Source organism: Pygocentrus nattereri, chromosome 4 (assembly GCF_015220715.1).
Source record: "Pygocentrus nattereri isolate fPygNat1 chromosome 4, fPygNat1.pri, whole genome shotgun sequence".
Classification (NCBI taxonomy): domain Eukaryota; kingdom Metazoa; phylum Chordata; class Actinopteri; order Characiformes; family Serrasalmidae; genus Pygocentrus; species Pygocentrus nattereri.
In genome coordinates this window covers 28493341-28521268 of record NC_051214.1, presented here as the reverse complement: position 1 = coordinate 28521268, position 27928 = coordinate 28493341, and the positions used below count along the sequence as shown (strand labels likewise).

The following is a 27928-nucleotide window of genomic DNA, read 5'->3' as shown; positions in this document are numbered from 1 at the left end:
GGCTAAACTTACTAATGCCACTGAACACATCTGCAATAAAATGGCAAAAGGCCACAAAAGTGGCATCTTCCATTGATTTCTTAACCTGTCTCATACAACAATTAAAATTACTCACATAGAACATTGATGAACTAAATTCCTAAAAAAAATACAATCAATAACAACAGCGTAAGTGGCTCTAATGAAAGGAATAATCTGAAAGAATGCACTGGCCTTTGTAGCTCAGCCTGCAATGTCTGCATTGGCAGAGGAGCCTGCCAAATGGTACATATGGTAGTACACAGCAGTGAACTGTCCTGGTTTAAGAAATGTCTCCAGGGCCCTTGAAACATGTGGGAGCCACCTTGTCCCCTTCACCCCACTGGGCATCAGCACATTTACCCCCAAGTCAGGCCCAATGACCCTGAGCTCTCTCACTGATTTTGGGCTGAAATGGTAAGTCTTCCAAATTAAATGTAGAAGGTCATACAATTGCCCCATCATTGGATTGTCCCTCTTCACTGACAACATTGCCAACATTGCCAATTGCAATCTGAAAAGACAGTCAAATTTTAAATGTAGATACATCTGCTCTATAAAAGAAAATAACCCACAGTGACTTTAGGGTGTCAGTCATACCTAATCTTCTTGTCTTACCTGTGAGGCATACAGTGGAAAGGCACAATGTGGTCACCTGCCTCTTGCTGCACAACGACACTACGACACCCCCTTTGCTGCCCAAATTGATAGCAGCACCATCAGCACCCAGAGCAATGATTTTATCCTGCCAGTTACTGCACTGGTCCCCAAGAGCAGCAAATGCTTTCTTTGAGGCAGCATAAATTCCTAATTAAACAAATAAAAAAGATAATACCATTTACTTCCCAGATCAAGAGTTTATAATGCAATCAACTTTTATTTCTATTCTATTTATTTTTTTCATTTTCAATGATAAGAATATTATATATGGTTAATGCAGTAACGAGACGGTAGGCATATTATTGACATAGGCATGACATGGCTTACCTTAGGCCTGGGCAATGCTCAACCTCAATGTGTCCAATCAATATATTCACCAGTCTTCCTCTTCGCAAGATACGACCGTACACAATAACGCATTCCTTTGTGGCGATATCTGTGTCTCCATTGATCAGGAATGCCATGTACACATTGTTCGCAATTTGCACAGATGTCTTTTTTTCAATGTATATGCGATGACTCGTATAAATTGGGTGCACGTGACATCATTGCTGTACGTTGGGTTTACTTTCAACCCATTTTTCTTCTGAAGAATTATTTCGGACTTGAACTTAACAAAGAGAAGTTCTTCTTTTGCAATATTGTAGACAACGTTCAACTTGATTGTGATCTCGGCCTCGTCTGATGATCTGTTTGCTGCTGCCTGCTGCTGAAAGGCAGCGGGGAGAGGGGACACTCGGGCAGTGCATTTACTGCGGCATGTGATGTGTTTTATAGATGCATTGTGCTTTTTCAGGGTTTTAATTCAAAATGTATTAGAACCAGTCACAAATGCACTATTGCCATCCATGGTCTTCCCACACTCTTTACAGTAAATGCAGTGCATTATATTATGGGCTTTACTGTATCTTAGCCAGGGAAACTGGTCAAGCCACATACAAATGTATACACTTTCCCCCTTTTAATTTCAGTGGGCTCTGGCTCGGAGTCAATTGTATGTGGCTCATTATCTGATGCCATCTCCGGACCAGGGCTTGACATAACCCGGGAGGTTGGTGGCTCCGTGTCAGAGCATTGGTTATGATTTTCGTACGGATCAGGCCTTAACTTAACATTCTTAACAAAAAAGTTGTCAATCGTTCTTTTGATCTTCTCTCATCATCCGCAGCTACATCCACTCTGTTGATCTGATGGGCCAAAGCTACTCACTTCTCTCTGTCTGACTGCAGCACACTCATTTTCAAACGTACACACACGTACAGGAATATCTGGACCACGGCCAATCGGGGTCCCGCTCTGATTGGTTTAGACCACGATATGGGCCTAATATGTGTCTGTTGTTGAACCACAGGGAGACTTTCAGAGTCGTGGAGACTTTTTTTCCCCCCTCGAACGGCTGGTCACACTGGTGCGACCTCAGATTTTTTTTAGTCACACCATTGAGAAACTAGGTCACAGTCTAGAGCCCTGAATATGCAGCAATGCGACTCACTCTGAACAGCCAGATCAGAATTTATGCGACTTCTATGTCAATTGAACTAGACATAGGTCATAATTTCATGCTGCTGTGACCTCAAACATTTAGGCTGGTGTTTCTGTAAGAAAAAAAATAGAAGAGACTTTCGGAAGAAATGGTCAAATACAGCTGTAGGAGAGTGAGGGTGCAACGTCAAATAACAGCTAGAAAGTCTGAAAGCAAAGTTACAAAAATCTGAGGACACAAACCAAAGAAGTGACCATGCCCTTTTTACAGCAAGCTCAAACACACTCTGGGTGATGAGCCCATCTGTCAGTCAAAGAAACTTCACGATGGCTCTTGCGATGCTGGCGAAGAAGAAACTGAACCGTCTGGGAGCAACTGACATTAATCAGATTTGGGCCACTTTTATCTGGTGTGAAAGCAGCCTAAAAGCATATTACAGTTTGTTGAGTAAAAGCAGTTTCCTGCAACAACAACCACCACCTCTCTTTCACATAAAGTTAAAGGGGAATTCAAGCCTAAAACTAACACTCAATATGTTGTTTGTCATGTAATATATTGTGCAACCCAGAACTATATTACTTGACCTCATTGGTTTCACAGCACAGTTGTGATTTACCTGTTCCAACACACCTGATTACACTTCTCTGGTAAATTGATAGGTTTAGTAGGTATGTTAAAATAGGGAAACCTCAAAACTGTGCTGGACACCAGCCCTCCAGGACCAGATTTATGCATCCCAAAAACTAATAAATACATTGACATGATATTCTGCTTCCCAACAGTAGCATTAGCGATTTGATTTCTGTCAGGAGAAAAAAAAAAAGCTCAAAACAGCCTGACCTCATGCATCTAGCCCAAAACATCATCAGAAGAGGGCTTTCTTGATCTATAAACCAGAAAGATCTCATTCCTGAGACTACAATGGCAACCACTGCAGGAGGTAAGGCATGTTCACAACAGATGAAAACATTTTTCATTTTGGCCAGGGTGCACCTTTAATTAATGAGACTGATGCAAACCTGTTGGCTGTTGATTGAATAAATCCTTCTTGGGTTCAGCCCGTCTCTCTCTCTCTCTACAGCCATTCCTTAGACTCATACAGTGGCCACCAGAGTTCAACCCTCATGACTGGAACAAACCACTCAACCTGCACCGCTGAGACACTGCTCAACATACAGCCATTCCAGTTCATTAAGGGCCACTCACTAAAGCTCTACCATTACCATTCCCTCATCTGGTATGAGAGAGATTACATGAGACATGTACACACCATATTAGCATAATTTAATCTGAATCATTTAATCCTCCTGATAAATGAAGCAAAGCGCTTAACCACATAGCCTCCAATACACATGCACATGTGTGCACTCATGCGTGTAAAATCTATAGGAAATTATGCAGTTGCAATAAACACTTAGAAATGACAACATTGATGTTGACAGACAGACATGGGGCACATATCAGGAAACGTCCTGACTTTGTAGAAAAACTGGAGAAAAAGCAGAGAAAAACAGGGACACCCTAATATTAGAGTCAACAAAATTCTCATGGTTTTCTAAAGAACATTACACAAAAAATGCCACTGTTTAAAACTGCAAAGTTAAAAGTATAACTTTTCAGTTAATGAAGTTGAAGTTAGGTTTAAGGTTGGCATTCTTATTACATTATTACATGCTCCTTACAAAACAAGACTAAATACCCCATCTACCACAAGAAAGAAGCCCCTAGCACCAATTCATTTTTCAGAATTAATATTCTATAACATATTTTCTAGTCCATATTTTCCAATATGTGTTAAAGAACACCAACACATACTACAGCTTAAAGTAATAGTTAAGGCCTTTGTTTTGCTTCTTTGTAATAAGCTGCAACAAATGACAGTAAATGACAGTAAATAACAATGATCAGTACAACTAAAATATAATACTAGCGACTCCAGCGAAAAGGTTTCTGTCAATAATAAAAATACAAGACAAATTAATTTCAGGGGATGAATGCTTAGAATGCTAAGGGGGACCTTTTGTCCATGATCTGGGAGATTCACTGTCCTAAAAGTCCAAAAACCAAATGTATAACAAATTCAGAACTACCTATGATCAAATACTTAACACAATATACTTGCACTGGTATAAATGCATAGATAACTTATTCCCTGTGAGAAAAAATTAGGTCAACCATGGGCAGATCTAGAAAGTTATACCATGGGAGGTAAATAGGTGGCAGGTGGTTTTGGAAGGGTGGCAGGTTTATGCAAGACCTAGGTCTATATACGCAAAGACGTACATAGTGAACTATCCACACTGACTACTAAGCAAACTTTTAATACATGCAAAACAACAGCAACCAACATGAATAGCTAAGCTGTTCTCAGTATGTTTAACACATCAGACAAAAAGACATTAAAGACATTACCTAAACTACGTCAGAAGGAAAAGTACTTTAAAAACGAGCCCAGAGACTTAGAAATAACTTTTGTGGGGGGAGGAGTATTTATTTATTTATTTATTTATTTTTTACTCTTTACATTTACTCTGCAATGTCATCACATCAGGCTACAGCCTGAGAGAAGTGCAGTCATCATCACACCGGTTACAACACTTCTATTCACATAGATACAGAAACCCAATCAACACACAGCACCGCTTTTGCTCAGTCAAAATGACACTTCAAACGGAAGGGCTACAGTTTTCCATTTGCACTCTCTCTTTATTTAAACAACTGTTCTTACTTTTTAGAGCTGGTTGAAAATCAATGATAAAAGAAAGCCAACCTAACCTAACTAAAGCATAATACCAGGGTGGGCATGAAAAAAAATGTATTGACAATTATGTCTTACCTCTGATGCAAAAGGAGACATCTACTCTGGTATTTTAAAGCAAAAGAGCCCTAAATTTACAGACCATAAATGTGGTAACTAACAAGCTGATATTTCACAGGTTTGTTTTGGAAAGGAATAGAAAACAGCTTACTGTACACTGCCATGGTCTTGTTTTTACAAATCTAGGCACATCTCTTGAAAGCTAGCATTTCAAATTCAAAATACACCACGTGCTGCTAAAGAACAGAAAGCTTGATAGCAATGGTTGATGAGCAGTGGTTGGAGAGCTGAGAAAATTCTTCGCAGATGACTACCTAGCTCAAAGAAAGTGAATGCTACCCTATGAACAAAGGCAGTATAGTATATCTTCATTCAGTTAACTGACAAAGTATCTAAATAATGAGCCACCTGCTTGCATGCATTTATCACTGAACTCCTTCTGTGTATGTAATGTTATGATATTCAATTTAGTAATAATTAATTACTCATTTTTCAGGTGAAAGTTTATAGAGAATATATACTTCGTACACTCTACTCAAACAACTGCTCTGCAATTCTGCATTTTTTAAGGCTAGAAAGCAGCTTGTACACACAGAGGTGTCTCTCAAATTCCTGTGTCTGATTGGCTCATAATAGGTCACAAAAACAGTACATTTGGTAGTAGATTAGTTAAATAGTAGATTTCTTTTTGGACATGATGTTGCCCATTTTAAGAGTTTACAGAATATAGATACTGTGCTTAATACAATTTTGTATTATATTTTGTGGCATAATATGTTGCAGCATCCTATCCTGGGGGGCTTATTCTTCTCAAGTTCTTATATGACCCCTCAACATAGGTTATAAACCAAGTCTCGTGCGCATCATTGAGTTTGATTTTTTATCATTCATACTAAAAAGGAATCATATCACTCTCTGACATACACACACACACACACACACACCGAGAACTACTGATTTTATTTTCATGATCAATGAAATATGTGAAAGCAAGAAATGGCTCAGATGCGTCTTCCTCTCTCCTCAGCTGAGCGGCCATTGATCTGGAGCGGGTCACTGACTTTCTGAAAAATGGGCGGAGGGGGAGGGGAATAAGGATTAATACAAAACCCCCTTAACTGGAGTCTTAATAAAAGTGCTGTCATTGATTACAGCAAAGCTGCAGTTTGAAGTTCTGCTGCTTTTCCAGTGAAGCATGGGAAGTACATCAGGGCTCCGACTAATGAAACATGCATTTCCAGCCACGCTGATTCTCTCTCTCCCTCTTACACACAAAAAGAATGACACAGATGCAAACCTATTGGCTATATGAAGCTAATTCTCTCTGCTGTCCCTAATTGTGGAGAGTTATTTTCTAATATCTGATATAATTGCGTCTGCAGTGCTGACAATGAGAACATGTATAAGAATGCAAGCGCAGCTGACGAAAATCCAGCAACATTAATGAGATCTGTGCTCACATTAGCATAAAAATCAAATGCAATCAGAGCAAAGTCACGTGTGAGGCAGAGAAACACGAGGAAATCACTGCATGAGGTTTTTCCCTCTGCCTTAAAGAGCAGATTATTGTAACACTACAAGCAGCAACAGCAAAGTTTAACTGTATTCAAAGGGCCTCTCAGCATAATTAAATACTCTTATAGTGCATCTAAACTGCTCACCAAAAGTTTGGGGACATTTAGCTTTCTGAAATGTTTTAAGACAAACTTGTTTTGTTGTTGAACAATGCATTCAAGTCAACGTTAATGAGAAATCAGTGCATTTTACTTCAGTACTGTGACATATTTCAGGTCTCTGAGCTGCTAGTTCGATGCTGGATGGGGGTGGTGGGAGAAGATAAAACATAACTGGTTAATATTTTAACTCACCTACTGATGCACAGTAATGTACTGAAAACTCAGCAGACATTTTAGAGGCAAGTCATTTTGATGGAAGATGGCAGGGTTTAATTTCCAATCAAAATGTCCATGAAAAATTTAATCAGAAATTCATTCTTTGATTAGGAGATATATTTCTGAGGATAAGGATGTAAGTAAGTAGTTAAAGCTTTCATCTTGGAAAAAGGAGAAAATCAAATTCGACTTTTGCTTCAGATCTGAAAAAATCCAAAGGCATTTATGTCCATCCTTCCACTGTGACAAGACAATGCTATGAGTCTTGACAGAGTATGTAGTTGTCAAGAAGCCATTACTGAGAAAAAGAAAGACAAAAATAAAGAAAATTGACAAACTGGACAAAAGTCCAGACCTCAACAACTCTGAATGTGCTTGGGATTACTTGGAGAAAATCCAGTTAACTTCAAAGAGCGAACTTCGAAAGTATGAAAAAATATCTGAAAGCAAGTGATGGGTTGTAGATCACCTCCTGAAATCAAATTTAAATCCATTTAATACAGAATATGCTGCTTAACACATTTCTAACAAAGAGGATTAGTTATTTGGCTTTTATTTCTCTGTGAAGCTTATGACATGCTCCTTGAGAAGGATGCTGCTCTAATCTATCCTAACAGACACAGCGAAGGCCTTTGTTACAAGACTCAGAACTCTGTATTTCCATCCTGGTATGGGGTGAAAGTTGACCATACAGGGGACCTTCTAGCCCTTGGGCCTGACGGAGTGGCTTTTGTTGACTCCACTGAGACGCACATGATGGACACGATCTTTGTTGACAATCTCACCAATGACGGGGTGGGCGTTCAGTTTAGTTTCTGAACCAATCCAAGTCTGCATCACAACAGTTTTGATTTGCAATTATGAACCAGCAATTGTACACATAGATGGTCTATTTTTGATATAATTTGAATAAAGCTATAACTCCTTTGATCAAGTCTGTTAGATGGGAAAACAACTGTGGGTGCTCTCTCCAACCAGTGTTTCTCTCAACTTTTTCAGCCTGTTGATTTCTTTCTTTTTTTTTAGTTTTTAAGCTTTTGAATTAGTCAAGCCTTTGTGTGAGGTGGTGTGTTTGAATGTAAGAACATGTTGAGATTATTTTTCTTTCATTCTACTAATTACTTTGTTTCTATAACTGAAAAATATTTAAATTGATTCTAATTAAATTTTAATAATCTATTTGACTTTAGAAGTTAAATGTGCAGTCCTTTTTCAGTTTCTGGGGTATACTGCTTCACATAAATTAAGAGCATGTTTTTCACACATTTCTAAATTTTTCATCACAGTGATGTTGTGGTAAATTACCCAACACAAGTCTCCTAAAAAGAATGGAAGCTGTAAAGAAGACAAAGGACAGACAAACTAAATGCTAAAAACTGTATTACATTTAGATGCTGAGATTTCTGTGTAATTCTCTAATATACATTTCTTTGGCACAGTACTGCATATATGACTGATCAAATAATTAGGGACATGATTTAACAAGGTAAAAAGATTAGGTCTGATTTTAGGTTAACATCAATGACAAATCAGGTTTATTTAGAGGAAAACATGGAATGTAAATAATTGTGACAACATTCATGACAGTACTATCTTGGGAATAACATCATACACCATTTTATTCCCTTGTTTTGATGTCAGCACTCAAACCTTTGAGCTGTTAAACAACTTAATGGAGAGAAAAGATTTTAAATGTGTGTTTTTACAGTAGTTTGTAACATACAATCGTCAAATCATTATTTAGGCAAAACCTGCTTTTCACCGCAAGGAAGACACTGATGAACATTAAGCTGGGTGTTGTATAAACATAGTCAAATATTAGTGAATAGCTGGTAGTGAAAAAAACTACTGAAACAATTTCAAAATAAGGCAGAGTGTCCAAAATGTTTTGATGGACCGACTTACAGAACAGTCTATAAGATAGATTTAAAGCACAGTTGGGGTATGGCATGCAGTGTCCCACTCACACAATCCTGTTGGTATGGCATTAAAACAAGTGTCTCTGCATTGAAATGCCTCATTAATCATGCATGCATGCATGCAGAATTTGCATATTCAAATCTGGACAGCAAAAAATATTCCAGCTTGGGCTGGGCACATATATGAAATCTGTTTGAAATTACATGTGAACAAGTCCAGCTGGAGTGTGTGAATTTGACGTTAGGACATAAAGACATTCACAGATGACTACCACGCCTTTATTTACCATATGCTCAGCACATCTCTACACATCCAAACATTTGCACTGTAAATATGGTTCAGTTTGGTTTAATTTACACAATTTTGCCTATATCCCCAAAACAGCCAAGGCATGTTTGCTGTCCAAACTTTGCTTCTTTAGTTTTGGACTGGAACTGCAAGACGAACAGTAACGGAAACTTAATCATTATTAAAATTGTATGTTTAGCATCATGGTTTGTTGCTCCCAGATGCAGATGTGCCTACTACTAACATCCAAGCCAGCAACTACCAACATGTTTGAAGTTTTTTTCTGGTTGCTTAAACTCTTCCTGGTCTTTAAAAGGAGTAATTTACACAATCAGTCCCTGACACCAAATTCACAGCAGTAATTACAGAGGCCTTGAAAAGAACTTAACCTTCGGTTTACTATTGACAGTTCATTAGGTCACGTTACAAAACATTTCAAAAAGTATGTTTGTTTCACAGAAAAGCACTTATAGCAGAATAGAAAACAGACAGCAGACTGTGTGGAGAAAGCTTGAAAAATTGCAACCAGACTGCAATAAGATTACGGTAAAGCGCGGCAGTGGAAACAACAAAGTCTGGGGCCATTTTTTCTTATAATGGTGTTGGTAAGCTTGTGTTCATTGATGAGCTCATGAAAAAAAAAACGAACAACTTGGGATGTAAGTGAATTGTCATTAGTGTAATATTGATTTTGCCTTTGAGACCTAAACATCGCGCCAAATCTGTGTGTAATGTTAATGTGCATGATGTGATCCAAAGAACTGACTAGACACCTCTGACTACAAAATGACTATTTCAGGTTTTACAGGTGACTCGCAGCAGCACACGGATACAGTGTGTTACTCTTTTTCCTCTTGAAAAAAATGGTATTTTTAGAATGTAACAAAAGTCCACATTTGTTGACCACTGTAGCTAAAACAGTAGCATAAGTTCGATTCTTGTTCTAAATTGGTAGGATAACAGGTTATACAGTGTCAGAAACCACATAAGCAAGCCTACTTGAGATTACTTAACAAGCTGACATCATTTGAAACAAGTGAGTGATGACTTAGGCATTCAGATTGCTGAGTGATGGGGCATGAAGTTCCATTACCCTTTTGCAACATCAGCTTCATAGCTACAGCCAAATTTCCCCCTTACGCCAAAAGCAAAACATGTTTGGTGTCTGAAATTTGCCTTTTTAATTGTGCACAGCAGCACAAGGCTAATGTAGCTAACAGGCAAAGGAAGTCTATACCCTAACAAATAGCAATGGATTGGCAAACTGGATGCTTAAATTAGTGTCAAACGCATATGCTTCCAGAGCCGTATACTCCTTAGGCCCTTTATTATTTATTATTTTCTAGGTAACAACAATATGTTTCCGGGGCCCTATGTTGCCTCTTACTAATTTTGGATATTCCCAGAGTCTTAAGATCCCTCAATTGAACATTTCATGGGAAATGTTCATGTTCCCACATTGCAATCAATCATATTTCCTCAAAATGAAAGCTAGAATAACATTCATGCCCCTGGACTATTTACAAATAAACATATTCTGATGTTCAGCAAATACAATTTAAAATTGTGTTCATTTACATTCTGCTTCCAAATGGATTCCCTTATTAAACACTCTAATAAAAATTCTAGCAAGTGAAAACAAGAATCTATTCTGTGAAGGCCATTCATCAATTTTATCATAATGTCACAATATTACCAACATTGTGAAACATTACCAAAGTTGGCATTACTGCGAATGACAGACTTTTTAAGCACATCCTCAATTTACCCTCAATTTCAGTTTAGTTTTTAACACGCCCTTGTCAACTTGCCCTCACCATTTACCCTTCAGGGAGACCCTGATACCAGCTAAATTTGGTTACTTTAGACTGTTAGCTTGGTAGTTAGCAAGCCATGAGCTACCTTACCATGGCCTATTCTTCTTGGTCACTAGTCAACTTCAGAGTGGTCCCATGTTAAGAAGGTCATAAGGCCATTTTGATGGCCGTCATCAGTTCCCTCCTTTAAGCTTTGAGAATCAGACCCAATTTCACAGACTTCCATGATTCTTTTTTCCCAGGGCCCTTATTTTCAGCTCCCTATATATATCATCTCAATTCAACATATAGTAATGGAACCACTGAAAGTGTTTCCAGGGCCATGGTTAATGTCACAGGGTCATCAAGGTGATACACGGAACAATAAGGAGCAAATTTTTCAATACAGACATGCTTGCATTTGACTTAGGGAGCCTCAGAGAACTGATTAGCTAGCTAAGCAAATTCTGTAATTCAAACATTTTTCAATAAGTCAAGAGTGTAGAACACGAGTCCTGTGTAAAACATAAACCTTTGTCTTGTTTAAGTGTGGAGTACTGCCCTTTTTTGGTTACTGAGTTTGTAGCCCTTAGTTTGGTGAATCTAAGGCATCCTGGGGACACAGTATCCTGGGAATCTAGCTGGATTCTCAAAGCTTCATGGAAGATACTTACAGCTGTCATGATCTTCTTAACTCGGGACTACTCTGAGTCCAGCTACTGACCTTCCCTGTGCCTCATTCTCAAATCGAATAACAGGATATAATAATCATGGCATAACACCTGGGCTAAGCTTTAAGGGGAAAATGATGCGTCAACAATTTTATTGTCCACCAGTGACCGACAGCATTTCAATATGCACACAACCAATAGGAAGAAAGTGAAGAAGCCAAAGTAGTAAGTCATTGCTCTCTGTCTAGTGCAAACAATGTATTTATGTTTTCTATATGCTTATGTGCATAACGCTAAAGCCTGATTGCTTATATCATGGCAAATATGTGCATTAATAAGAAAAAAAAAAAGAGAACTTCTAAAGTGTATAAGCAAATCACAAAGATCAAACAAGTGCAATGAGCAATATTTTACATTGAGTATTTCGTATTTAAATATAATATATTATAAATCACCACATTAACAACCAACTATGTTCTTAAGAGTAGTTCATAATTACAGTCAATAAAAAAAGTTAACTAACTTCACCCTATTCTTTTTACAATTATTGATTTAAAGTCAATGTTATTGTAGGCTAAATCTGAGCATCACCCTCTACAAGTTTTGATTTCAGGGGCGTTTACAATAAGTTGGGGTGTGTCACGATTGGCCCCTCCCAGTCCTGTCCATGTGTTTGTGTTTTGGTTTAGTCCATGTGTGTTTGTTTTGGTATCTGTAGTCCTGCCCCTTGTTTTGTAACTCCGCCCCTGATTGTTTGCACCTGTCCCTCGTTTATCATGTGTACTTAAGCCCTGTGTTTGCCTCTTGTGTTTGCTGGTCTTTGTCCTTGCCTTGTTTGATGCATCAGTCTCTGTTCGATGTTCGTCTGTTGTTTGAACGGTTTGTGTTGCTCATCATGTTTGTACCTGGTTCTGTCCGTATTGGCTCTATGACCCTGGACCGTATTGACCACGACCCTGGATTTGCCCCTAATAAATCTCACTTATCTCAGAGTATGCGTCCGCCTCCTCGCTCCGCGTTACAGGGTGTAGTCTTCAAAATCTCATACTAAATTTTTTTAAATGTAAAAAATTATTGTATAGTTAAAAAACTGCTCCTCTCTGTGACCATATAAAGGTGCCCTTTATGCCTTAAACTCATATACTCTCCAAAACCACACTACCCACTCATTAATGAGCTGAACACTTAAGGCTTGTGGTTGTTTACTCCTGAGCTCCTGAGTATTTCCCTCTTATTCCATTGACTATTCAAGTGTCGCTTACTCTCATTCAAGTGACTGAAACAGAGAAAAAAAAATGAACAAAGTTTATACATAGAGAAAGTGTCAGACCTGTTGCTGATTTCTCACAGGCCATACCCCTCTCTCTCTCACTCACTCTCTCTATGTGGGGGCGACGTCTCCCTCCACTTTTAATGAGTCTTTTAATTAGTTTGCTTTTTAATCTATATCTCATTAGTCTATGACTCCATTCAGCTGCAGCTCCCTAAGAGAGACCCCTGGAGGGGTGGGACAAGCAAAGAAGCTTCTGCATCCCTTTAAAGACCCAAGCTAAATAGACTTTCCTGCAAAACCAAAAACCTTAAGTCACAAAATGCTGCAGCAGGATTTTCTAACTTCAGGTCTGGAGGGCTCTGCACTGCAGATCAGGTACTGCTGTAAGTATAACTACAGTAACAGCATGTAAATCTATGTTAAAGCAGCAATGTGTACAATATTACTGAGTCAGGAGAAAAAAGGAGGGGAAAAAAAAAGAACAAAACACACTAAAAGTGTCCAAGCTCTAATTAGAGCCACCCTGTAAAGCCTGTAACCATTTAAAAATCAGAGATGTCAAAAATAAATATCCATAAAAATATCCTTCTTAAAGAGAAGGTCCAGCAAAAACAATAACCCACATATTTGTGTAAGTATATATAACTTTAAAATGGAAATGTTTGATGCATCACTATCTAGTGGAAAAGATAGAATTCAACATAAAAGTAAGTAAAATGACCACATTTCATGTTGATTGGTGGTAGGAAGCAGTAAGTCATAAAGCTAGCTTTACTTAAAACAAGCCATCTGGCTCGCTACAATACATGGTAGTTAGATTTTTATTCAGCTTGTGTCTGCGTTACCCGCTTGTCACGGTTTCACAGGACATAAGGTGGTGCGGCTGCAGTTCTTCTCCAACCAGCTGCACAAGCCAAGAGAGAGCCTGACAATGACACAGCCTAGTCATCATTGGCTAGAAGTATACATGTAATACTGGATTTAGTGTATTAAAAATCTTGGAAAAAACTCACACATTTCAAATTAGCTTCAGTATTTTTCAATCTCTTACAGGGTAACATCCTGACCATGCTACAACACACCTTAAAGATCTTGCAGAGATGCTAAATGAGTCCTTTGACTTGGTAGCACCCACACACTATGCCTGTAGGATATTGGATGCAGCTTTATTCCTACAGACAAGGCCTGGAAGCACCAAGGAGTCCCCAAAAGGCGGCGTGTCGGGTGGAATCTCACAGTGCTATATCTCGTTAGTTAAGAAAACATGCATAACAGCTGCCAATTCAATGCGATGAGCATGATAAACATTCAAAGCCAAATTTGCATAAGTCTGACCTAAATTTCTTCAATTTACTTGTGTACCATCACTGAAAAGCAGCAGTCTTCTATCTGCAAATATGGAATTGTCACCCACGAATAAATTATTGTTATTATTATTATTATTTAAGTCTTCTCCATATCATTCGACTCTGGGGAGTTAATGGAGAACAAAAACTTACAAGTACAAGCACACATGCGCGCACACCCACCCACCCACCCAAGTGGAATACGTCTAATTGTCCCAGATTCTTTGCACTCAACTACTTGCTATAGCTCTCTTTTCTTCCATGGTTCTCATGTTACACACATTTCATTACATAGTAAAGCAGAAAGAAAAACACACATAGCCTTTAGCTTTAGCTGCTGCATTTCATTTCTCAAGATCCCTATAAATATGCACACATACACAACTGATACAAGTAATTAAAATATTCTACACCTCTGCTGTGATATATGGAAAAGCATATCAATGCCATGTAAACCATGGTTCCTTTGCAGTTTTTATGCAGAGATACAACACTAGGCAACAATAATCCTTTCGCTCAGTAAATCTGCGAGTGAGTCATACATTTTACATGAATCATACATATTCAATGCTTTGCACATAAAGAATCATTTGATTAGTTGTCAGTGTGTTATAAAAATGTAACAATGAGCAGCTGAAAAAAAATCTGAAGGTATAGAGAAGCAGCTCATTTAGACTATATATACAAATAAAACGTACACAGACACTCATAATTAGTGAATTCAGCTACTTTAAGGTGCACCCACTCCTGACACATGTATAAGGGTCATTTGTGCAGCTTGCAATATATCCATAGCAAATCACTGCCAACTGCCAACGAGACACTCTGGAACAACCACCCATCATCAAAGGTCACCACACCCAATGCCAAGAGGCAGCTAGAGAGGTATAAAGCTACCCAGCATTAAGCTGTGGATAAGGGGAACTCCATCAACTGCATCTGAGATGAGACAAATGCCATTTTACTAATAACTAATAACAATTACTAATAACTAATAATGCAACATTACCTGACCTCGTCTCGTGGGGCTGGATGTGATCTTGTAATAAGAATGTCTGATGACATCCACGAGAAAGACATTTTAAGGTGAGAACAAACTGAGCATGAAATTTCTAAACCAGTCCAACGTCTTGTGAATGCGGAGCTCAAAGTAACAATGACTGTGCACTTGTAAATGTTGTTTGATGGACAATAAGTCTCTCATTAGTCCATCGATATCATGTAAGATAGAACTGCTGAAAAGTGACATCAAACTTCCAAATGAGCATTTCATTGTTGTGTCCCATGTGCGAAAAACATTCTATGCAGTAAGAATGGAACATTACTTCTTGTAAGAGAAGAAACCATTTGTTAGCTAATGATACAATTTTGGTAGCTGGATGGTTTTACTTGTGTTATTGATTGTATTCGAGATGTTAAAAGAGCACAGAATAGAAGGAGCATCAAAAGTTTAAAAAGATGTCCACAGATGTGAATCCTCATCACGTGAGATCACATCTGGCCCCACAAGACAACTCTCTAATGCTCTTGTGGGCAGGGATGAATTCTCAATACCCTTAATTTCAGAACAAACTTGGAAGAGAAGGTATCTACAAACATTTGGATATATAATGTAAATGGTGTGTGACGCAGGTATCAGGAGTAACGGCAATAAACTGAAACAATCTGACCAAGCTGTCTTGGTCTAATTGCTCCAGTGTTGTAGTAATGGGAAAGAATGGGGATGTCTTTATAGCAACATTAAACGACTTCAGAAAAAAAACAGTTTGATTAAAGGGTTTGAGGAAAAGTGTGTGAGTGTGTGTTGTAGGGAGGTATCTATACAACGCACATCAGTGTCGAAAATAATTATTCAACTCCTCTGTGTGTGTGTGTGTGTGTGTGTGTGTGTGTGTGGCGTATCAATGTCAAAGATAATTACTCAACCCATGTACCGATAGTAAGAATGGGGAGAAGGGTCTACAGAGAGAACCATTTAATGAGCTCAGAGATTGATTAAAAAAAAAGAAAAATAAACACAAACACACACACCCACGCGTGATGAAAGGAAATAAACAAGCACACAATTATATTGGCTTAACACCTACGACACTGTGACAGAGTTAAATTGAGGCAGCCAAAAGTTCATGATCTGCTTTCCCTGGCTTTATCTCTCACTCACACACACACACACATATAAATGGAGATGGCAATAAAAAGAATGAGTAAACAAAGCTGATATAAAGAGCACAACCTCATGAAAATTTAAACCACCAAAAAATGCTGATAGTACAAAAACACAATCTACTAATAGAAACATTACAAAAACAATGTTCATGATGGATACACTGAGTTCAAGAAATTTTCAAACAGATACAGAGAAATTAGGACTCTTAACAACTGTGCAAGACCTGGTAGACCACCAAAACTGTCACCATCAGATAAACCAAACTGAAAGCTTTCATCATTGAATGGCAGGAGAAAACGAACATCCACTTTCGCTTCAGATCTGCCAGAAAAATCCACAGATGTTACTGTTCCTCCTTCCACTATGAGAAGACAACAATACTACAGGTCTAAAAGGATGCGTGGATAATGAAGCTGTTACTAAGAAAAGGAAATCTGCACCTGAACGCGAAAAACGGACATTAAAGATGGAGGAAGTTTTTATGAACTGATGAGCGTATGTTTCTAATTGGGATTACTATGATCATGAGGTAACGCAACCAACTTCTAAAGCCCTATTTGAGCTAGATTAGTTTACCTGGGTAGGTGCTCTACATTTAAATGGTTTGAATTCAATATGATTCTGCCATGTCCTCAGTTTTTATACGTCTGCTGAATAATAACTCCAGAGTGAATTCCTTTCTATAATTCACCATACTCTGAGCTCCTTCAGTAACAGTCCTGTTCAGATCAACATCACAGCAATGTAATGAAATCAGGTAAATCCACAACATTTGCTGTAAAGCCAGCTACTTTGTCTAGTGTTGCCTTTTTTGTGCATCATATTTGCCGTTTACCTGCACACTGAGAGGTTATTGTTTGGATGTGTGGTCTCCGTGGTAAATTGCTGAATTAAACATCCGCATGATGTTTCAATCCAGGCTATTTGGGGAACATACACTGATCCTTTATCCCGTACAAACTGGCTGATCAAATCATGCACAAATTACATTATTAGAACTCCTCTGATAAAACTAATCCTGCACATGGTCAGTGCTTAGAGCAGACCTATGGATAAAATCAACAAGCTGTAAGGTAACAAAAGCAACATCAAAATGGAAAGCTACACATCCCAAGTTTACACTCTGTGTACATAGGCAACGCACAGATTACAATATATGTAGAAGTAAATTTATTTCAGGTTCAGGCAGGTTCAATTTAACTTGACGCTACTAATTTTACTGCACACATACTCATTTAAATACCCTTCATATAGCATGGCTAACACCTCCTTTGCCGCCACTAAGCTTCCTATAGACTGCTTTATTGAGATCGGCTGGATATTGAGCACTGAAATATGAGGATGAATATTCAATCTGCAGAAAGGAAACGCAGACTTCATTCACTTCAGTCCCGGCGGGGTAGTTAGCACACTATTTGGGATTCGCTGCACAGTTCAGAGCAGCATACACCTACAGCTCATCACAGATGCCGGAGGAATGATCAAATACAGACCAAGCACGATGAGCAGTGCTGAGGAGCTAAAGCCCTGCCACCACACAAACCCCCATATGGTTGCTTCAGAGCCCTAAAACCAGGTCTGCCAGGAGGTTAGAGCGTATAGCCACTTCTGCTGTCAATGTACAGGGTACCACTTTAGAATAACACTAACTTTATGAGCGGTTTATGAATAGTTTAAATGTATTAATAAGTTTATTAATGGTTATTAAACAGATCATACATCTTAAATCATTAGTAAACAGTTATAACATTATAAAAAGGGGGAAATGTGAGCTGTTATATCTGATGAAGGTGCGTTTTTAATGCTGACGAAGAAAGTAATAAAAGCAACCAGCAAGAACTGTGGCTTTACAACACACTTAAAACGTGTTCTTTAAAAGGTTCTTTAGTAAAGAAAATGGTTCTACATAGAACCATGAACAATTAAAACTCTTCGTATGATTAAATGGCTCTTTGCATTGTGAAATGATTCTTCAAATTGATTGAGAATAGAACCTTTTTGAAAAGAGTTCTATACAGCAACAAAAAGGGTTCTTATACTGAGGGAAGCCTGATATTAACAATAGAAGAACCCTGTTTGGTGCTATAAAGAAATATTTTTCAAAAAGGTTTTATATAGAACCATCTACAGCACATTCTCCATCAATCTGAAGAACACTTTCATGATGCAAAGAACCCTTTTATCATGCAAAGAGTAATTTGAATATTTATGGTTCTATATGGAATCATGTACCCTTTAAGAACCATAATTTTTAAGTGTGTATATAAATTAATACAGGTTCACTATTAGGCAAATAACGCCACTGTAGCCATTTTTATTTGTATAAGTGCTTATTAATGCTTTTAAATGTATTTATGGTCTAATTAATAACCGTTAATAATCTCATTTTAAAGCATTCATATACACTTTATAAGGATAGTCTTATTCTAAAGTGGAACCATATAAAGTATCATGGGATTTGGAACCGCATGTGGGATAAAGGTATGGTTATTTATTCTTGCTGGTTGACTATATTTTAACTATCCATCCATCCATTCATTCTCTAAGCTGCTTCTCCATCAGGGTCGTGGGGGGGATGCTGGAGCCTATCCCAGCGGTCATCAGACGGAAGGCAGGATACACCCTGGATAGGTTGCCAGTCCATCGCAGAGCAGACAAACAGACACAGACAGTCACTCACACACTCACACACTCACACCTTGGGGCAATGTAACATGTCCAATTGGCCTGACTGCATGTCTTTGGACTGTGAGAGGAAACCGGAGAACCCGGAGGAAACCCACGCAGACACAGGGAGAACAGGCAAACTCCACACAGAGAGGACCCCGGTCACCCGGCAGGGGAATCGAACCTAGGCCCTCCTCACAGTGAGGCGACAACTACTTTTATAACTACTAGTTATCAAAATTTTATTAGCATTAGCAAATTTTGTTAACATTTCTAGGAGTGGCCATTTGTTATTCTTCATTTTGAGGGTGGTCATGCATAGCAGAAGTGTTTTTGTTGTGTTTCAGCATCTTACACAATTCGTTAGATATGGTTTCATCTCAAGGTATTTCCAGGCTAACGGACAAAATCTGCCTTTGTTTTTGGCACCAAATCCTTCATCATGACCTTCCCTCTTGCATGCTTACTACTGCTTCTGCCATCATCATTTTGTACTACTAAAATCAGTCAACGCTCCTGCATGTTGTGGATATAAAAGTCCAGTATGTGAAGAGTCTATACCTGTAGTTTTTAACCACTGCTGTGAAGCACAAACATAAGCTGCGTCGTCACTTTCTATACACCTGTGCCCAGCGCAGCCCTGAAGGCAGCTGTCAGTGGTGCATGCTTCAAAGCGTGACCCTGACTAGTCAATGAGTCTCATGTGTTTTTCAAATTTAAGACGTCTCTGATTTTCGAGCAAAAGCAAAGCAGAATCAGACTAAATACCCACAGAGAACATCAACAAAAAAGATCTAACAAAGGAGACTCCTTGAAAACACAACTAACCCATATCAGTGCTAAAAAGAATTCGCACTGCCAGGTTGCTAAAGGAGAAGAGGAGCAGCAGCAGAGCAAGACCATGAATCCAAAGCAAACAGAAACAAAAAGAAGAAGTGTAGAAGAATACTAACCTTATTTAACTGATTCCGACATGCATGGTAATGTCAGCATGGAGTGAGAGAAAAACCAAAGAGAGAGAAAGAGAGATTAAAATCAAATCAAGCATACACAGCTGGCATTCAGCACATGGAATAGGCAATCTGTACTGATTGTAATGTTGGGTTTGGAAAGCCTATATAGGTGACTGACATGCCTTAGATATGCAGCGATGACAGCCTTCTATTCATGAAAGCTTCAAGACCTCTTTGGGCCCACAAAAAGGCATTCACAGGGCTGGACACAAACACCTGGCAATATATTTTATATCACGTAACAGCAGGTAGAACTAACTATAGTCTTCAGTGCCTTCAGTTTTTCTTGGAATGCTGCCATGCAAGTCCTGAACTCTGTATAGTCAATATTAGATCATTCCTCAAGACAAAAGCCCACAGATCTTTGAGGAATGATGGAGGTGGGAATCTATTCTGCACTCTGAACTCAAGTAATTCTTTAAAGCTGCAATGATGTTTAGATCTCTTCGAATGTGTCATGGCAAGCACCCTTGAATTCCGTTTAGCAATGTCATCCTGCAATATGGGAACAACGACTAACCTGGTTGTGCAAAATGGCAGTTATTTCTACTTTTGTGCATGGCAAACACATCTACTTCAGTGAGATGGTGCCTTACCAACACCACAGTCATGGTGTCTTACCAGTATCATCACCATGTCTAAGTCAGCAACATGCATGTAAACAGATCCACATAAATAAATAAAAATCCAAACAGGAAAAAAAGAAATCACTATATTTTTCAATTGCTCAGAGGTTTAAGTTTTGTGGTCCTTACAGCAATGTATATATCGTTGTGCACTGAATTCAAGAAGTATCTAAACAGCAGCCTTGCTTTATATTCCACGGCGTGCAGTTATTGTTCAAACTGGGTCATAGAGGTGCTGATTAAATTCTGCAGTGAGTTTTTGAGGCCGTATGGTTTGTGGTGCTTAGCAGTTATCTTGTTAAGTGTTCATCACTCCCTGTTGATGAGATTTAAGCCACTGTTCCTCTTTGCCCAGGCAATTTGTCCATGCTTGGCATATGCTGTCATGATTTTCAAGACCGCTGTCCTTGGCAGATTAAATTTACTAGTTTTTCAGGTCTTACGCACCTACAGTTCTGCCACTATTTGAGCTCCTCTCATCTCTTTGAAAACTCGTATCAAAGTGCTGATTGAAAGCCTTCGATAATAACTAAAGCATACGGCTGAATATAATTAATCCTAATGTGAATTAGCTGGCTTCATGGAGGTGCCTTTATAACTGGAATTTAACTACTTCAAAGCTGAAGTCCTTTAAAATGTGCTGTTATTTTGTCTGTGTCATATACATCTAAAGATAATTTAAAAAGACAGACAGCTGCAGTGACACAGCAATCAAGAACAAAAGTAGTAGACTATGACAAGTATACTATATAACTACTATAATGCTTGTTGGTCCAAGTGTTTGCTCTCTCTTTGGGTTTTCTCTCATGAGTTTGATCCATGGTGATGCCACAGCCATCGGTGGCTGTTGAGTCTAAATTGTCCTCCCTGTCCCTAGTCAATCAGCTCAATGCTAGCCAACACAAGTGTCTGTTAGTAGACATTACAAAATTAGCAGTAAGCACTAGGGTGGAGCAGGATTGACAATATTTATCATGATAAGTGATGTCACTGATTTTTTCTGAGCATAGATTTTGTCAGCAATCAAAACATTTTCACACTGCATATTTGATTACAAAGATGGCATAATTAGTCCTGTTAACCGTATTTTTGACAGTGCAGTATGTGAAAGGTTGAATACAAATCATGCAATTGTCTGTTCCAACTCATCAAACGTAGGAAAAAAAATTCATAGTGACATATCATGAAAACTTACTTGCTCTATTTCACCTAAAAACATGTTCAACTGCCCAATTCAAGCTGCATTAGTGGAAGCCTGAAAAGATGCAGCAACGTTCTGTGTGTCCTGGAGGAAGCACATGCTGATCTTCTTCCCCCCAGTTTGGTAACATCATATAAAAGAATAAGACCTTGCTAGTATTTGGAAAAATGCCACAACTAACTTTAGTATATAAATATAAATAGTATATTTATTTATACTAAATAAATAAATACATACATAAACTTTCATGTTTTCCATCATCCTAGGGACATCTGACCTCTACAAAGGCATATGCACATGGCTTCACACCCACACTCCACTGGCTTCAACAGCTGCTGTATAAAGCTCATGGCCAAATGTTATAAAGAGTGGCATGAGGCCAGAACTTAAGCACAGAGCTGTGAACGGATGAAAAGAGCAACAAAAGAGCAACCTTTTAATTACAGCTACATGCCAGGTCACACAGCCCCAATGGGGTCTTCAAGGTAGACCCCCTGATGAATGCTGACACTGCCTGTGAGGGAAAGCATGGGTCCACTGCCATCATATCAGGCTGCTGCATTGGTAAGCTTCTCATATGCTGCATAATCAGATCAATATACAAGCACAGGAGTCTGGATCAGTGAGAGCTGTGTGGGCTAGCTCGACTGAAATGGACTCCACAGGAATGGAAACACATACAGAATCTCACTCTGTTGTTGTATGTGATCAGGCATAAGGGCTTGTAAGAGTTTGTAATAACTGTATATAAAGTAATTATGAATACAATAACTTTATTCATATTTAAGTACTTAAATCTGGTGTACATACTGTAAATTCTCTATATTGTCTTAAATTATTAGTAAAGTGTTTATTTTTACATAAATGGCTGCAACTGTAACAACTGCAATTTCCCCCGGGATCAATAAAGGAATCTGAATCTGAATTTATACATTATAAAAACATTATAAAAAATGTAGAGAAGTTAACTGCTTCTCTAAAGTCCATGTGTCTAACAAACCCTAATACAAAATTGATGTGGTCAACTAATTAATGTGGTCAAAATGATGTAGGATAGGGTTCAACAGTGAGTTTTTGTTCATATATATATATATATATATATATATATATATATATATATATATATATATATATATATATATAAAATCAGAAGATGGTGGCATTTTTGTTCATGATCTAAGTAATACACATTCAGTGAGGTTGTGACCAGCCTACTGCTCAAATAGCTTCTTGTCAGCTACACATTTATTAAAACCCATAGTCTAGTGTTGTCTTCTCACAGTGGAAGGACAAACAGAAACACAAGTGGATTTTTCAGATCTGAAGCAAGAATGGAGCTTCAGGTACTGTTTAGTGGTGACAGTTTTAGTGGTCTACCAGGTCTTGCATGGTCGCTGGGAGTACAAAATATATATTTTGAGGTTTTTAATAATATATATATATTTTACGGTTTCCTTATGCAAATGGATTATCTTATAATCAGAAATCTCTCCTGAAAATGAATACCTTGTACTTAATGGCCATTTGACCGTAAAAAAAAAAAAAGATTCTTTAGCTAGATATTGAGAAATACCTTGCAATAAATTAAACATACTGGTGAACTCTAGATCAGACCTGATTAAAGACTTGACAAGAAGCTCACAATACACAATTTAATATTGGAATTGTTCCACACTCATTTGCATATTGCAGGCTTCTGTAATATCAGTATTTCAAAGGCCACTAATACAGATTAATACAGTACCCTGAGCACCCCCAATAAGAAAGATATGTACGGTAGGCCTATATACGTATATTTATGTATATCTGAATTCCAAGGCTGGATCTACAGTTTGCATTTCTGTGTGGTGTGTATGGATGAGCATCAGTGTGCATCCTGAATTCCAATACAATGAGAGATGTTGCTCTGTAGCCTGCAGACGTCTCCATGGCTCTTTCTGTAGCTACTATCACACTACACATCAATCTCTATGAGTGACATTTAATTCCCTACACCAGCCACAGTGAGAATGGAGCCCCAGACACACACCCACCCACCCACCCACACACCCACCCACCCATCCACACACACACACACACACACACACAGAGCTGTGTGCCCCACAACCATCAGACCCTCTGTTTAGAGTTGAGATGAAATAAGCGGAGGACGAGCCCATCAGTTTAAAGGGAGATGAATGAGCTGGAGACAAGGCAGAGAGAGAGAGAGAGAGAGAGTCTGTGTGTAACAGCCAACACCAGTGAAGAGAAGACACAGTACAATATGAGGTGACATTATGATTGTGTGGGCACATTAGGAGTGTAACTCTGACATCACAAACATCTGACTGTTTTACAAATCTTTAGGGGAAAAACAATAATTTATTTTATTCTAGAGGATCTATTTACACAGTGGTGGAATACAGACCAAACAATTTACACTGAGCTGTACATTGTCAGCCACGGTAATATTTTCATATCATGAAAAACCAAAAATATTTTAGTTTATTTGTAAACACTGTTACAGTTTAAAGGTAGCCACTTAGGAGTCACAGGAGAGACAAGACAATTTAATATCATGAGATATATTTGACGTTTAGACTACAGCAATAAGTCTGTCTTTGAGAGCTTCATTTGAAACCCCTCAGCTTTACACTATGCACATGCTGATAGACATCATGTCTTGTGTGTGACAGCAGTTCTCTGACCATGTCCTGACTGTACTGTAATGCTGTGGACTCTAATATAATGAGAACTGTGAAGCTGTTAAGATGCACGTCTTCTAAGCTGTGGACGATTTAATCTTGATTTTTTTTGTTGATGTGTGAAGTGAAGACAAAAAGCACCGTGTTTTGGTTTGGATAAAATCAGCCCTCCCCTCATTCTAGACCAAAGAACCCACAGCCACCTTCAGATCAATGCCTTTCACTCCCCTAGGGTGTGTCCACATGCGTGTCTGTATGTACATTTCATTTGAGAGATTAGTTGCTATAGAGAGGTAATCCTGGTATTAAGTATATTATGAATAAATGTGCTGTGATGCTGTAATGAATACTGAAGAAAGTTTAGGGCAATTAAACGGATGACCTTCTAGCAGCATGTGTGCTGTATGTAAATATGTGAAAGTGAAAGAGGTCAAATGTTGCAACAGGTATGTAACAAACATGGACAGATCTTGCATTAGTATTCCTTCCATGTTGTGTATTTCAGGTGGATTTGGAATCATACAGAGAAGTCACCTCTATACCACCACTAACACCACCTTCACTCACAACCTGCACAACAGCCAGAGACCAATGTATCGTAGAGCTACACAGAGCGCCAAGCTTGTACTTCCATTTTTGTAAGATTCTTCCATTAACTTCTGCATGTCTGCATCTAAAAACAACCTATTGGCTCAAAAAATAAATAAATAAATGAAATAAAAAATAAATCCTAAAAAAAAAAAAAAAAGATTTTTCCCTCTTTAAGATGAGCCAAATATCATCATGACATCTTACCCTTCACGTTTCCATTAAGCTGGGTACATGCATTTCTATAAAAAGTGAAATACTAAGTGAAAAACTAACATGGTACAAAGCAATGTGTCACAGTTATGTAAATACTAGTACAGTAATAAAGTACTGTAATACATTACAATTAAAATTCTTGTAATCACATTACAGTGACCATCTTAATAGGAACTGCTTGACTTGTGTGTTTATAACATACATTCATTAAACAACATCAGTGCATATTCTTACGTTATGATATTCTTAGTTCATGGTTTAGAATCTACTTGTATCGTTACAAAAAGTCTGATTTGCTGAGTAGGGAGGCTGTTTTCTTACTGGATGGTTACTTAAGAGAAGACAAATAAGGATAACAGCATTTTGAGCAACATGCGAGAGCATATAAAGACCAAATTGATAAACTTGACAGTCTTTTGGCTGTACGGTCCTGTCATTAGCTGTGATGTCATGTGCTCTGAAGTGCCCGACTTTGAGTCTGCAGCTTTGGCTGGGATTAATGAGGTCACACTGGAAGGCTCATGCAGACTGTGTTCCATCAGTTCTAAATGACTGAATCAGCCAACAGTCATTATCCCAGCTCCATGTCCTTAGAGTGCGTGAGAGAGAGAGAGAGAGAGAGAGAGAGAGAGAGAGAGAGAGAGAGAGAGAGAAATAAACAATCACCCAGAGGGCTATGGTGGGAGCGTGTCTCATTCGCAGGTATGGCATTGTTTGAGCCTGAAAAGCATGCAGAGGGAAAACAACGGGAGCTGATTAGAGAATATGCTGAGAATACACAGGGCATCTGCCACTGTAATCCAGCGGGATAGCTTTAGCAGCATGCTCATTACATCACATCTATATTCACACTCATGCGCTGCTTGCACACTTAAAGAACAGAAGAATGCTCAATCGAGAACCCTTTTTTGGGGGTTCTTCAGCCCGCTAGAGGTTCAATTAAAAAACCAAACAAAAAAAAAAAAACGAAGAAGAATGAAGAACAAAAGGAGCTACAAGTTCTATAATCCATCTAAAGTCTAAAGCAGGAACATTTATGCCTTACGGTCTTTTAATCATTAGGTAGAGATATGTGTTATTCATCCTAAAGATCAGTGGTTATTAGGAGCTGTAGGTTTGTGACATTTAACACAGCATAAAGACTCATTTAAACATCATCCGCACTGCAACAAATCCAGAGAAACCGCTTAGCAGGTATTAATGCTTGATGCTGAAATGGCTGCATCTAGAAACCTGGTGAACAACCCCACCTACACATACAGACAGAAAGCCATATGCCTGCATATAAACAGAGGCATGCGCACAAAGACAATACTCAAACACTGGAACCAACTGTGGTTTCAGACAGATATTCACACCGGTTCATCTTTTCTAGCCTAATGCTTGAATGAGTCACCCCCTCATCTTATTTTCCTAGCTCCGCTTCAATATTACCTCTCCATTTCAGCCACTTAGCATTTACGTTTCTACTTTTAACATTTTCGAGAAATGTCCGGATGAAGGATTTCTCAGCATTCCTAAAGCACAATGCACAATGTCTATCATCTGGAAGGCCCAAGCTGAGCTGGGTGAGACGCGGGCCTTGGCTGTTGAAGTTTAAAACCCTGTCCGTCTCCACAGTGGCCTTGTTTGTGAAATCATGAGAAGGGATCGATTTCTCCTCTCAATAAAAATGTAACAATTACCCCGAGGTACTGTAATCTTGACAGATCAGCGTGGTGGGATGGAGAAGCTAGGTTGTCAGGCTCGGGGCATTAGCGAGGGGGTCCATGGGGACAAACCGAGGCCAGCTCAGCTTCTCTTAAAGGGGCTGTCTGCACAAACACAACTGGCTGATGGTGTGGAGAAAGGGCTGGCAGAAAGGAGGAATGCTAGCTGGAAATGAAAATTTTGAGTAGAGTGGAGCATGAAATATTTTTCCCAAACCCAACAGGAAACAACTACTGATGTCAGGGTTTGATCATACTGGAACTCTGTTTTTCCAAATATTTGGTTGGTTCAAAATATTTGGTTGGCTTTGGCCTGCAATTAGTCCTGCCTTAATTAAATCCAATTTGAGATGGCGGATAATTAGGCTTTTTACTTTAAACAGGAACTGACGCGGAGCCAACATTAGGATGTGGATTTTTATACAGTTTCCAGTTAGTGTTAGTCAGAATTTTTCAGGCTTCAGCTTAGATATAATTTGATTGGGCTACAGTTGGATACAGAGATAGCTGTATAGCTGATAGTAATGGGGTTGAGACAGGATGTGCTCAGGCTACAGTTTGGTTTACACAGAATTAGTTCCACTACAGTCAGGACGAGACAGAATTTGATCAGGCTACAATTGAGTTTAAACAGAATTTGGTCCCCTACTGTTGGGTACAGGCAGAATTTTGCCATGCCACATTTGGGTTTAGATAGAATTTGGTCTACCGTAATGAGCTTCAGACAGAATTTGGTCCACTGTTATCAGCTTCAAACAATTTGGTTTGACTAAAGTCAGACTTAGACTATATGGCTGTACTAAACCCGTGTTTAGACAGAATTTTGTAAAATTTTGTCAGGCTAGTTTGGACAAATATTTGTCAAGCTACAGTCAAGCTGAGACAGAATTTT

The 27928-nt window shown here is 38.6% G+C and overlaps 1 protein-coding gene across 2 annotated transcripts in view; it reads right to left on the bottom strand.

Annotated features, from left to right (window-relative positions):
* The window catches only part of dab1a (DAB adaptor protein 1a), a 492903-nt gene that overhangs the window by 295431 nt on the left and 169544 nt on the right, over positions 1-27928 (bottom strand). The window contains exon 2 of one of the 2 annotated variants that reach the window (XM_017688942.2): positions 19953-19961. The exons of the other annotated variant lie outside the window; for it this stretch is intronic. The gene's annotated coding sequence lies outside the window, so the exon portion shown is untranslated. The remainder of the gene's footprint in view (positions 1-19952; positions 19962-27928) is intronic. 2 annotated transcript variants of the gene reach the window in all.